General features: G+C 49.5%; 1 long non-coding RNA gene across 1 annotated transcript; it reads right to left on the reverse strand.

Annotated features, from left to right (window-relative positions):
* Positions 1–2,246: 2,246 nt before the first annotated feature.
* LOC140427506 (uncharacterized) lies at positions 2,247–6,933 on the reverse strand. Its single transcript, XR_011948531.1, has 3 exons — positions 6,860–6,933; positions 5,692–5,830; positions 2,247–2,398 (listed from the first exon to the last, which is right to left on the reverse strand). It is a non-coding gene; the product is annotated as an uncharacterized lncRNA (long non-coding RNA).
* Positions 6,934–13,764: the final 6,831 nt, after the last annotated feature.

A 13,764-nucleotide genomic window follows, 5' to 3' on the forward strand; every position in this document is an offset into this window, starting at 1 on the left:
CATTGCGGAAGGAATAATTTGACAAGGAAGTATTCAATGAACGGCATGACAGTGGGAAGTTGCGAGGAACAAAGGGACCTTGGTGTGCTTGTCCATCGATCTCTGAAAGTAGAACGGCAGGTTAATAGGATTGTGAATAAGATATATGGGATGCTTGCCTTTATCAATCGAGGCGTAGATTACAAAAGCAGGGAGGTCATGCTGGAGTTGTATTGAACTTTGGTGAGGCCACAGCTGGAGTACTGTGTGTAATTCTGGTCACCACATTATAGGAAGGATGTGATTGCACTGGAGGGGGTGCAGAGGAGATTCACCAGGATGTTGCCTCTGATGGAACATTGAAGTTATGAAGAGAGGTTCGATAAGCTTGGTTTGCTTTTGTTGGAGCAGAGAAGACTGAGGGGCGACCTGATTGAGGTGTGCAAGATTATGAGGAGCATGGACAGGGTGGATAGGGAGCAGCTGTTCCCCTTAGTTGAAGGGTCAGTCACGAGGGCGTCACAAGTTCAAGGCGAGGGGCAGGAGGTTTAGGGGGGATTTCAAGAAAAACGTTTTTCCCCAGAGTGGGTGACGGTCTGGAATGTGCTGCCTGGGAGGGTGGTAGATTTGGGTTGCCTCACACCCTTTAAAAAATACCTGAATGAGCACTTGGCACATCAGAACATTCAAGACTTTGGGCCAAGTGGAGATCAGGGGCGAAATTCTCCGGAAACGCTTCGATGTCCGCCGACTGGCGCCCAAAACGGCGCAAATCAGACGGGCATCGCGCCGCCCCAAAGGTGCGGAATGCTCCGCATCTTTGGGGGCCAAGCCCCGACCTTAAGGGGCTAGGTCGGCGCCGGATGAATTTCCGCCCCGCCAGCTGGCGGAAAAGGGCTTTGGTGCCCCGCCAGCTGGCGCGGAAATGACATCTCCGGGCAGCCCATGCGCAGGAGCGTCAGCGGCCGCTGACGGCATTCCCGCGCATGCGCAGTGGAGGGAGTCTCTTCCGCCTCCGCCATGGTGGAGACCGTGGCGGAGGCGGAAGGGAAAGAGTGCCCCCATGGCACAGACCCGCCCGCGGATCGGTGGGCCCCGATCGCGGGACAGGCCGCCGTGGGGGCACCCCCAGGGGCCAGATCGCCCCGCGCCCCCCACCAGGACCCCGGAGCCCGCCCACGCCGCCTTGTCCCGCCGGTAAGGTAGGTGGTTTAGTTTATGCCGGCGGGACAGGCATTTTAGCGGCGGGACTTCGGCCCATCCGGGCCGTAGAATCGAGCGGGGTGGCCCGCCAATGGGCGCGGCGCGATACCCGCCCCCGCCGAATCTCAGGTGCCGGAGACTTCGGCAACCAGCGGGGGCGGGATTCACGCCAGCCCCCGGCGATTCTCCGACCCGGCGGGGGGTCGGAGAATCTCGCCCCAGGTGTTTCTTTTTCACATGTTGTTGCAGACTCGATGGGCCGAAGGGCCCCTTCTACACTCTGTGATTATGTAATTAATCCAATCCCTTTTGAAATGTTTTATTACATCTGCCGCTGAAAAACAGGTTGGGCCAAATGTCCTGGAATGAATATGCAGGGCCGAGCGAATGGACTGCCTCCGTGCTCCAGCACTGTCTAAATTAATAAAAAGTAATAAAACAAAAAAAAAGGTCCGACATCCAACCACACATTCACTATACCCCACCATGCCAACCTGTGCCAACCCATGCTCCTTTACCTATCCCCCATAAGCCCCACAAATCTATGCCAATTTATTGGTCCTCTATCGAAGCTCCATGATCCCATGCCAATTTAGTGCCAACTGTTACAGGTAAGAGGGGGGATTCATTCAACCAGTCATCTCACTGCCTGTCCGCAAACAGGAAGGTGTTTTTGATTATTGAATTCCCCCTTTTATAAACGGTGGCGTGTTTTCCCCAATCCTTAAATTCGGACGATTCCAATCCTCTATGAACAACTTGGACAACAAACTGCAGATAAGATAAAATAAAAGGATTGGTTACCTTACACACACACAAAACGCGGAAGGAGTTTTCACAAACTCCGCTATTTTTGCATTCATGCTTTATAAGAGCGACACGGGACAGAGAGGGGTACAGAGTCGGAACACCAAAAAACTACAAGTCCCAGTTTTACCTGAGTCCAGAATCCAGAATCAAAAGAATAATGGATTGCATTTTCAGAAGTTAGGTTGGCTGACTGTTGCAGGGTAATCCTTCTGTCCAGAAGTGAGTGTTTCCAACAGGGGAGAAGGCTAGTGAAGTTGAATGAGGTTTGAAGACACCAGTTCCAATATTCCTGTCGTTCACAGAGTAGCTGAGGGCTAGGCAATTGTACCTGGACAGATCTCCTTCTGGCTGCTCGGTGGTAAGATGGTTGCCAGTGACAGTGTCTTTGCCTGGAGTTACTGTTCTCCTTGAAGGTCAAACAGAAAAATAAAGATGACTTCCAACAGCTTATTAATTAAAAGAATTCGGACAGCACAAATCTTGCTCATGTGATGCTGGTAGCAGGTTGAGTAAACAAGGCCACTGGCTGAAACCCATTGTTTTGGCAATGGTAGATCCATTAACACCATCTCAAGATCTTAAGATTCACAAATATTGTGCTTGACCATAGCTATCTAGGGCAGACATGCCATCCCTCGGACTGCAGCTCTGCTTGAGAAATGCAAAGCTTTTGATGTATTTCCCTGGAACTATATTGTCAGTAGTCACAAAGGGCATCAGCACCGACCACAGAAAGCATCCTATCTGGCTGCATCACAGCCTGGTATGGCAACTGCTCGGCCCAAGACAGCAAGAGACTTAAGAGAGTCGTGAACACAGCCCAGTCCATCACACGAACCTGCTTCCCATCCGTTAACTCTATATATAACAAATGTGAGGTTATCCAACAAATGTGAGGTTATCCATTTTGGTAGGAAGAACAGCAAAAGGGATTATTATTTAAATGATAAAATATTAAAACATGCTGCTGTACAGCGAGACCTGGGTGTGCTAGTGCATGAGTCGCAAAAAGTTGGTTTTCAGGTGCAACAGGTGATTAAGAAGGCAAATGGAGTTTTGTCCTTCATTGCTAGAGGGATGGAGTTTAAGACTAGGGAGGTTATGCTGCAATTGTATAAGATGTTAGTGAGGCCACACCTGGAGTATTGTGTCCAATTTTGGTCTCCTTACCTGAGAAAGGACATACTGGCGCTGGGGGGTGTGCCGAGGAGATTCACTAGGTTAATCCCAGAGCTGAAGGGGATGAATTACAAGGAGAGGTTGAGTACACTCGGACTGTACTCGTTGGAATTTAGAAGGATGCCGGGGGGGGGGGGGGGGTGCTCTTATAGAAACATATAAAATTATGAAGGGAAGATAGGATAGATGCGAGCATGTTGTTTCCACTGGCGGGTGAAAGCAGAACTAGGGGGCATAGCCTCAAAATAAGGGGAAGTAGATTTAGGACTGAGTTTAGGAGGAACTTCTTCACCCAAAGGGTTGTAAATCTATGGAATTCTTGCCCAGTGAAGCAGTTGAGGCTCCTTCATTAAATATTTTTAAGATAAAGATAGATAGTTTTTTGAAGAATAAAGGGATTAAGGGTTATGGTGTTCGGGCCGGAAAGTGGAGCTGAGTCCACAAAAGATCAGCCATGATCTCATTGAATGGCGGAGCAGGCTCGAGGGGCCAGATGGCCTACTCCTGCTCCTAGTTCTTATGTTCTTATTATCTACACCTCCCGCTGCCTGGGGAAATTGGGCAGCATAATCAAAGATCCCTCCCACCGTGCTTACTCACTCTTCCAATTTCTTCCATCGGGCAGGAGATACAAAAATCTGAGAACACGCACGAACAGACTCAAAAACAGCTTCTTCCCCGCTGTCACCAGACTCCTAAATGACCCTCTTATGGACTGACCTCATTAATATTACACTCCAGTATGCTTCACCCGATGCATTTTCCTTTTCTTTTCTTTTCATGTACTAAATGATCTGTTTGAGCTGCTCGAAGAAAAATACTTTTCACTGTATCCCGGACACGTAACAATAAACAAATCCATCTAATCCATCCAGCCATCCCTCCTTATAAATATTGAGACTCTGATAGTTTGAAATTATTCTGCTATGAGTCATAGCCAGTCATGGAATGCCTTGTCCATTAAAAAAAAAGTGATAATATTTTTACAGAATAGTTTGGTTGACATCGATATATATTTATTTATCTTCCCATCTCAGCTGGGACACAACTCATGCCCCACGCAATGCCTTTGGCCCTTACTCTATGCATGCCAACTCACCTTGAACCATTCCCTGACAGATTTGACACTTTCTGGCAGGTTTGACCGCTTTGACAGCGAGACAGCTCTTCAGAGCTCCTTGCCAGCTGGACAATTCCTTGACAGTTGGACAGTTCTTTACCAGTTTAACAGTTCCGGTGAGTTTGCGCATAAAAAGCGCATAATCATGTTCAATTTTAACAATCCAAAATGGCGCCTTACCTGTCCCAAGGGTGTTCTGGTATCCAATCCAAAGGCGAACCTTACCTCTCCAAAGGCATACCTGGGCTATCTAAATGCACTCACCCAGCTCAGACCTCCTCTTACTTTTCATACTAATCTAATTCCACATTTCTATTCTTCCAAAATTCCATTTCACTGGAAGCCATTGTAAACCCCAACTTGACCCCAGTCCAACCCCCTGTGAAGAAGAAAAATGCCAGGTTTGGGGGCGGGACTTTACATTTCCGGCCACTTCTAGGGTTTTGCCAAGACCGAGAGCCTGTCTGTCGTCATGAAAATCCAGGCTAAATTCTCAGGATTAGGAATCTGGATTGCCCAATAATCAAATCGCAATCCCAGTTTCATATTGGCCATTTTACATCTTTGGGACATCTAAAAATGCTGCACAACCAATGAATTGCCTTTTTGCTCCACACCAATGCTGCTTTTGTGTAGAGCATTGTGAGCAAATGTAGCTCCTGATCCGTGCAGAACTCAGAGTCCGAAAAAAACCCCGAAATGAGTTAAAAGGTCCACTGGGAGAAAGACCAGGAACCAGGGTAATTACCCTCCAGAACTGACCATGGGTCGCCAGGAAGTCAAAAGGACCTCCAGGGCATGCTGCAGGCAACCAAGAATAAACATCAGAACGACATTCGAATGATGGTGTTTTTGTATTTCGCTCTCAGTTGCTCGTTGTAAAAATATTGGACATTGACATAAGGCATTTCTATGTCAAAAATCTTCCAATCTGAGAACAAAGAATCAATGTGCTCTCCAATCACAGTGGGAGGGGGTGCGGGGAGATGTTTGGATGTTGGGTGACTGTTACGGCCAGATGAGGAGGGGGGATCCGACTTTTCTTCCCCCGCTCCCCAGTTGCTTCTCACAGGGGTTTGAATTCAACAAGGATGTGATTTTGCGAATTCATTAAGTACTTAACTGTGTGCCACCTTGTGAGGAATAAGCCAGACAGGTATTCTTGAGTTGAATATGTAAAGGGTTAGTTTTATTGTAATAAAACCCTCTCAAATAAAAATACTAAAAGTGATAAAAATGTACGACTGCGTCCTGCTTCCCAGAAATGCTGCAAACACACATTCAAACCACAGGCACGCGGGTAAAAAACACAACTTAACAAAGTATCAGCTGTTAAACTTGGTCAAGTTAAAGTGCAGATTCAATAAGGGGAATGTTTAAAAAAAATTCACTGATTGTACCTGGACTCTGGTTCTTTATTGAAACAGTTGCTTTTCAGTTATGGATGTCGGAAGCCTCTCTTCTCCTGGAATCAATGCTGTAGACAATCCCACAGTGTTTTATGGAGTCTGTTTGCTGCAGTGATGAATGTAGTGATCTCTGTATATGTAAATACATGGAGGGTTAATGTGCAGGCAGTACAGTCAGATGATCACTAGAGGGCAACACTAATAATGAGCATATAAACAACCTCAATCTGTTTTCCCGCTCTCTTCGGGTGTATTGTGGCTAGAGAACTGGAGCGGGATTCTCCGACCCCCCCACCAGGCCGGAGAATCACCGGAGGCGGGGGGGGGGGGGGGGTGGCGGCGACGTGAAACCCGCCCCACCGCCGGCCGCCGGAGTCTCCGCCTTTTTCAGCGGGGGCGGGAATCGTGTCGCGCAGGTCGGGGGCCGTTGGCAGTGGCCCCCCCGGCAATTCTCCGCCCCGCAATGGGCCAAGTGGCCGCCCATTTTCGGTACATGCTGGCGCTCCCGCGCATGCGCCAACTCACGCTGGCCAGCGGAGGCCCTGCAACGCAGGTTGGCGCGGTGCCAAGCCCTTCGGTGCCAGCTGGTGCGGCACCAACCCCACTGGCGCCGGCCTTACCCCTGAAGGTGCAGAGGATTCCGCACCTTCCGGGCGGCCCGATGCCTGAGTGGTTCACGCCACTCCTCGGCGCCGGTACGGCCCACCCCGCCAGGTAGGAGAGAATCCCGCCCCAGAAGTATGGTAAGCTCAGAGTGTATAGTATAATAATCATAGTTAATCTAATTCTATCTTGTTTAATTTGACTACTAGTAAATGTATTGAAGAATCAAACTCACAAGTAAATTGATTAGTTACTCAATAAATTAGTTTGTTATCACTGGATGACTTTGAGTATTCATCATCAAAGTTAAGTTCAACTCGGCATAAACAAATGAGTTTGTCGACACTTTGGTCAACTAAACAGGGTGCAGACATGAATGAAACATTGTTAAAAGAGAGGAGGGGCTAACCTTGCTTCCTCTGGCAAACTGTGTGCCCTCTGCTTAGATCCCAATTCCCAAACCCTGTGTTACATGACTTTGTACCATGTTGGTTATATATTTCAAAGCATATGTAGGACGAGCTCATGTAGCTTCCCTTCAGCCATTGCTTCATACCTGACATGATTAATTGTTTCAGTGTCCCAGCCTGATTCCTGAATCCACCCTCCATCTTGATGAGGCAGGAAGGAGCAGTTCACCCCTCCGGTGGTGTCAGTGTCTCCGTTGGGGTCTCCGTAGACTTTTCATCTCCATGGAATAGTAGATGATTTCGCAGGTGTAAATTAACCACGACTTCAAGCCCGCTTCCTCTGTTTAGAAAAAAGGTTTTTTCAAAAAATGGCTCAATAGATATATGTTTGACCATCTGATGAAATCACAAATTAATAATCCGTACAGCGCATCTTTGCAGCACCTCCACCTCATGGGGGAATGATCCGGGGCTCGTCGCCGCGTTTCATTACAAGGTGTTCAAAAATAATAGAAAATGTAAGAAACACATGCACACCCTGTCTCGCATTTAATCTAATTGAATCAGTTATGTTCCATTGCGGATTCGCTACCCAGGCAATTCTAAACTGAGTTAGAGTCTGGATTGCGAGCTTTCAGGTGATGGTTACAAGCAAAATCATTGGGCAAGATTATTCTTGCATTAGAGTTGTGATTTTTCTTGTTATTGGAGTCAGGCATTAACGATGATGTTTGCGTTAGAATGCGGTGCCCTTTTCTTTCTTGAAATTCTGAGAATGTGTTGTTTAAAGCCTCTTGATTTTTGTTACATTGCTGTTGGCGGCTAGGTCAGAGTTTACCCGTGGGCGCAGGGAGATTTTCTTGCTCCCACTGGCTTTTGCCCACAGACCTCTAGGGCTGAGCTGCTCTGCGTTTGTATGTGTAATGCTTCTCTGTCTGCCTCTCTAACACCGAAATAGCATCATTCAACCCCAGGGGCCTTTACAAAACCTGACTCCGATGCCATTGGTAGGCTGTAATTTGATTTTAATCTCTGGCACAGTGTCAGGGCTCCCTTTCTGCATCTCACCTTCAGCGGGCACAGTGTCCAACTGCACTTGAAACGCGATAGCGTACAAGGCTATGGGCCAAGTGCTGGAAATTGGGATTAGAATGGGTAGGTGTTTGATGGGCGGCATAGACACGATGAGCCACAGCATTTCTTTCCATGCTGTGAAACTCTATGCGGGCGATTCACCATGGGCGCCAGCCCCCATGCGGGGATCAAGATGGACCATTGAATAGGGCGTCAGAGCCAAAACAGGATTCTCACCGGGGGTGGGGGTCAAACCCACTGTGAGTCTCTCAGCCTGTTCCGCCGACCCCGATCAGCTTCTCACCCAGAGCGGGAGCAAACATGCTAACTTCTCATTTACATTCATTTGAAGGTAATGATCAGTCAGGAAACCCGCTTCACCGGCCCCCTGGGATGCTTTTGCCCCCCCCCCCAGCCAGACGTTACACGGGCGTGAATTAGTGCAGGTCTTGACAAGTGAGGACCTGTTGCCATGGACTCCAAGGTGAGGCACGGGAGTGAGTGCCCAGTCTGCATTTACCTCCAGGGTGTCGAGGAGGGTCTTTCAGGGGAGGTGGCGGTTTGTGGGGGGGGGACGTGTGCTGGGCTGGGCTGAATGGAGGGGCTCAGGCGGAGGGTCTTTGCCAGGTGGAGGTCTTCCCTTGGCAGCTTTTAAAATCATTAAACTGTCTTTCAGCAGGTCAAGTTATAGTTAAAAGGCTTCTCTCTGATGTGTTAGAACCCTTTTCTTTTTTTTAAGCTTTTTTCTTTATAAATTTAGAGTACCCAGTAATTTTTTCCAATTAAGGCGCAATTTTTTTTAGTGTGACAAATCCGCCTATCCTGCACACCTGGTTGTGGGGGTGAAACCCACGCAGACACGGGGAGAATGTGCAAACTCCACATGGACAGTGACCCAGGGCCGGGATTCGAACCCAGGTCCTCAGTGCTGTAGGCAGCAGTGCTAAGTATTAGAACCCTTTGATGTCTCCCCAAACATGTCAATATCAGACGAAGGTGAAAGTCTTTCCTGTGATGTGTTGGAAACATTAGAAGTGCTTTTTTCACATTCAATTTAATTCCGCTTTCACTTTTTCCAGCCGCTGGGCATGCTAGAAGTCTAAATGCTTTGAACTCCATTGATTAACTTCAAATTCACTATCCATTACCTTCACAGGCGTTTTCATTGGCAGGTCCAGGCTATTTCAAAGGAGGAGTTAGCTTAGATTTTTTTTGAGAGCTCTTCACAGTCCATCAACTCTGAAGTGCTCCCTCCTTTGAGCAGGTTCTGTTTCACACAAGTTTTTTTCTAAAGAGGATTTTTCTTTGTTCCGAAGTGCTTCCGAGAAAGAGCAGGTGTAGGGGCAGCACTCAGACAGAACACATTCACCCCCAACACAAAGCTACAAGGAGGGAAGTCCTGCCATATAACCCACATGATGGGAAAGACCCCTGACCTGAGCTCCTCCAGCTCAGCCCAACCCACCCCACCACATCCCCAGAAGGACCCCCTCAACACCCTGGAGGGAAGTAACAGAGAGGTTACTCAGTCACCCACTTGCCCCCTTCGGAGCCCAAGGCACCAGGCTGGCACTGACAAGGGGCGTGGCATGAATTGATTGAGTTTGATTGGTTGATTGATTGATTGATTTATTGTCACATGTACCGAAATACAGTGAAAAGTATTTTTCTGCGGCCAACAGGACGTACACTGTATGCACACAGTGGACAAAAAGAATAATCGGCAAAGTATATCGACAAACAGTGATTAGTTCCAGCGCGGAACAAGGGCCAAACAAAATAAATACATGAGCAAGAGCAGTACAGGACGCCGTGAATAGTGTTTTTACAGGGAACAGATCAGTCTGAGGGAGAGTCGTTGAAAAGTCTGGTAGCTGTGGGGAAGAAGCTGGATGTGCGAATTTTCAGACTTCTGTATGTTCTGCCTGATGGAAGGGTCTGGAAGAGGGCACAGCTGGGTGTGAGGGGTCTCGGACAATGCTGTCTGCCTTCCTGAGGCAGCGGGAGGTGTATACAGAATGAATGTGGGGGTGGCAAGCTTGTGTGATGCATCGGGCTGAGTTCACCACACTCTGCAGTTTCTTGCGATCTTGGGCCGAGAGCAGTTGCCAAGGGCGGAACTGAGGAGGTCCTGAAGGGGCGACAGAGGGGTGGCCTGAAAGAGGGAGGGGCATTTGGTGAGCCCAGAATAGGGTGTTCGATGGGGGGAGGGGCTTCACCAGCAATTGGGGGGAGTGGCCTTGCCAGTGATTGTGGGGAACCTTGTCAGCAATGGGTGGGGAGCTGCAATATTATTTTCAAATTGGGGCACCATATTTTTAAAAGAGTGTCGCGATCTCTGTGGACCTGTCAGAGGGTTTAGAACCTGCCCCTCTCATTGCTGGTGCAAAACCCGCTCGGCGCCAAAAAATGTCTAGATGGCTGTGAGTCCCCCCTGAGTAGCATTGCTGGTGCCAACACGGAACGTTCCGCTATTCCCACTGGCAGCAGACTTTGTTTTTATTCGGGAGAGTCGCACCTTTGACTCTTAACTCTGTGGCCGCGATTCAACCAGAAAAAATCTATGCCTGGTTTTGGGTGTGTTTAGCAGGGTGTTTCTGAATGGTTGCAGCGCGGAGAGGCACCCCACTATTTAACGACACTTTGCCGGGTTTTTTTTACCTCGGGGAGCTTTTCTCCACCGAGGCCACGCTTGAGTTGTTTTCTGCTGGCTGGCGAGCAAGAAATGCTACTCGCAGATTGGGTGCCATTTTCACAGGTTTCCCGATCTTTAATAACCCCCCTTTCAGCTCTCCCCCACTTCCGACCCCCTCCCTTCTCACAGAACTTTGGGGCAGCCCCCAGGAATACCCCCTTACACCCCCCTACACCTGGTAAGGACTCCTTCCCCCCCCCCCTCCCCTCCCAGGCCCAATCCCTGGCATAGCCAATCTGGCTCCGGGTCACCCTAGTACTACCACCCTGGTACCATGGCAATGCCCCTCCAATCTTGGTCGTTCTAAGGTGGCACTGCCTGGGTGCTTGGGTGGCCCTGTCAGGGCACCAGGCTGACAATGCCAAGGAGCCCGGGAACCAGAGGAAGTGGCAGGGTGCCACCCTGCCCTGCCCCTGACCATCTGGGGTCTGTAATGGACTGGGAGACCCCCTTCCAGGTGGCAATATGACTGGTCCACGTTTGTGGAAACCTAAATGACGCCCTGGCAAGGTCTCCCAAGCATGGCCGAAATCTTCTGGATGCCGCGAGAACCCTGTGTACACACCAGGCGGGGTAGATGACATCACTCCTTCTCTTCCTGCCCTGGTTGGTGCTTCAGGCAATGGGTGTCGGGTTGGCCTGCTCTGCGATGACCTCCCAGACTAGAGACACATAGTTGCTACGTTTCCTCGAGGCATCCCTGGGGTACGGGCCATGTCTGTGCTCCCGCAGTCCTCCGATCGAGGTCTCGAGCGTTTGGGAGGGGGGTGAAGTAGGGTGCTGCCTTCTCTTGAAGGTTTCAGCTTTAGCGGTGGCAGGAAGAGGTCGCTGCAAGTTTCCTGAAGGCAGGTGGTCCGGAGAGAGGGAGAGAATTACGCGTCGGATTGGAGTTTAAATATGGTGTCCGGACCTTTGTACCCACCAGCCGGCGGTGACGGCCTGATCATCTGCCAACTCGCCAGGTGATTCAGCCGAATACTTAACTGTGCGTGATGAATGGCGCGAGCTGCGCCCATTCTGACCAGCAGGGTGGGCGCTGGCAGAACCACCCGCGACTGCACTTGGTCTCATCAATGGTCATTTCTGTTCAGGCCTCCCAAAGGTAGACAGGCAGCTGCCCCCACAGGCGGCGAGTTAACCCAGCGACCATAGTAGCCTTGGATCTGGTAATTCTCTGAGGCGAGGGGGAGGTAGAATGCAGGCTGTTGAAGCTGAGACAGGCTGTAGAGGAAAACAAAGAAGGAAGGAAAGAAAATTTCCCCGGCTTTTAAAAAAGGAAGCTCTGAGGAGAGGCTGATAGTAAAACACCTCGTGTCAATTAAAGGTTGTTGACGCGTGAGGAAACCTACAGTGCAGCCTTTGGTCAGGCACTTATCCATGGGCATGACCATAGTCAGCTTGAGGCCTCTCGCGAGATATGCGACGCTCGAAACGCCTCGCGGGATTTAACAAAATCCCGTGAGACGTCGCAGGGATCTCGTCCTCACTGGGCGTAATCCACCTCGACCCATTTCCCTGCTGTTTGACCTTTCACATCTTTTGTCCTCTCTGGGGACTGCCATTCGCACTCTTTCCCGTTGGTTTCTGTGGCCATTAGCACCCGGTTTCCCTGGGTTTCTGTGGCTATGACTCATCTTTCATTCTCCCTCCACAGTATAAATATTTCCCACTTTCTCTGTTGTTAGCTTTGACAAAGTCATCGGACTCGAAACGTTCGCTCTTTTCTCCCCTTACAGATGCTGCCAGACCTGCTGAGATTTTCCAGCATTTTCTCTTTTGTTTCACATTCCAGCATCCGCGGTCATTTGCTTTTGCCCTCACTTCACTTCGCTCTTCCTGGAATCTGTCAGCAATTATAGTGTCATGGCCATGACTTCCACATCGTCCTTCCTCCATGGGGTCTTCATGTTCATACTCTCCCTCAGCAGCCTCCTGAGCTTCCTGGACTCCGGATTGTTACCCTCCGAAGGGTTCTCATCCTCCTCTAGATCGCCCTCTGGCAAGTGATCACCTCTTTGCATTGCCAGATTGTGGAAACAACACACTGAGATGTTGCGGGAAACCTTATTGGGAATGTTTTGCAGTGAGCCAGCCGAGCTGACAAAGCACCTGAAACGTATCTTCGGAAGACATATGTACTGCTCTATATGGGTGGGGGGGGTGTGGAGCTGTGAGCAGTGTTGTACCTCGTATTGGAATAGCTCTGAGGACAACGCACCATGTCTTCAGCCAGAGTTCCGTGGGTCCCCCTTATCCCTAAACAATACTAAAGATGATACCAAAATAGGTGGAAAAGCAGGCGGTGAAGAGGAGATAAAGATTTTTCAGACTGATATAGATAGGCTAGGAGATTGGGCCAATATTTGCACTCTCCAATCCAGGACACAGTGCTGGTCAGTGTGTTAACCGGTGGCATTGGTCCCGCAGCGCATGTCGACAACGTCAGCAAAGAGCAGGAGGGGACCAACTCTAGGACCTCAGCGGGGTGGTGCTCATCACAAGAGCGGTGCAGCACTATGGCAGGTAGGCTACGTATTTTACACTCATCTCAAAGTTCACGAGCAAACTGAGGTCTGACTTGTGCGTGCCGCACATTTTCAAACAGGTTTGGGGCCGACGTAATTCACACTGGCGTGACGAAAGATTGGAAGGTGTGGGGAGATTCTGGCGAGCAGCTATTTTAATGAGCATGCACGAGATTTAAGGGAGGTCTTGTGGCTAATTCGGTCGCTGTTCCTGAGCCACAAACTCCCGGTTCGGGTTGACACACTCAACCTTTTTGGCCGCGTTACAAACAGACAATCCTTGGTGAACCCCAGGACTTGTTCACCAAGGATCGTCTGTTTGTAACGCGGCCAAAAAGGTTGAGTGTGTCAAACTATAATTCCTTCTGTAGCCACCTAAAATGGCTGATTCCCTATTAATTTGGCCAAAGCCCGATTTAAAATGGCTAACCGAAAAGGCTGATGGGAAAAGCAGCCAACAGGACACAAACTGACAGCTGCAGACAGAATAGCGTATTCGGCTCTTGGGAAGTCGGCCCAGATCGATACTCAAGACTATTAGCAGCACATCAACCCAGATACCTGCAGTTTAATCGGCTATCCCCGGGAACAATTGCAACATATTAGCAATTGAATGCCGGGCCAGACCTGTCGGCGCCTGCAGTGGCCGAAACAAAGACAGGTGAACGACCACCCCCCGATCGAGAATTCGCCCCGTTATTGGACATATCGAACACAGTGATTGGGAACAAGTCCAATCACTTGGGACTCAGGGTCA

Source organism: Scyliorhinus torazame, chromosome 7 (genome assembly GCF_047496885.1).
Source record: "Scyliorhinus torazame isolate Kashiwa2021f chromosome 7, sScyTor2.1, whole genome shotgun sequence".
Lineage (NCBI taxonomy): Eukaryota > Metazoa > Chordata > Chondrichthyes > Carcharhiniformes > Scyliorhinidae > Scyliorhinus > Scyliorhinus torazame.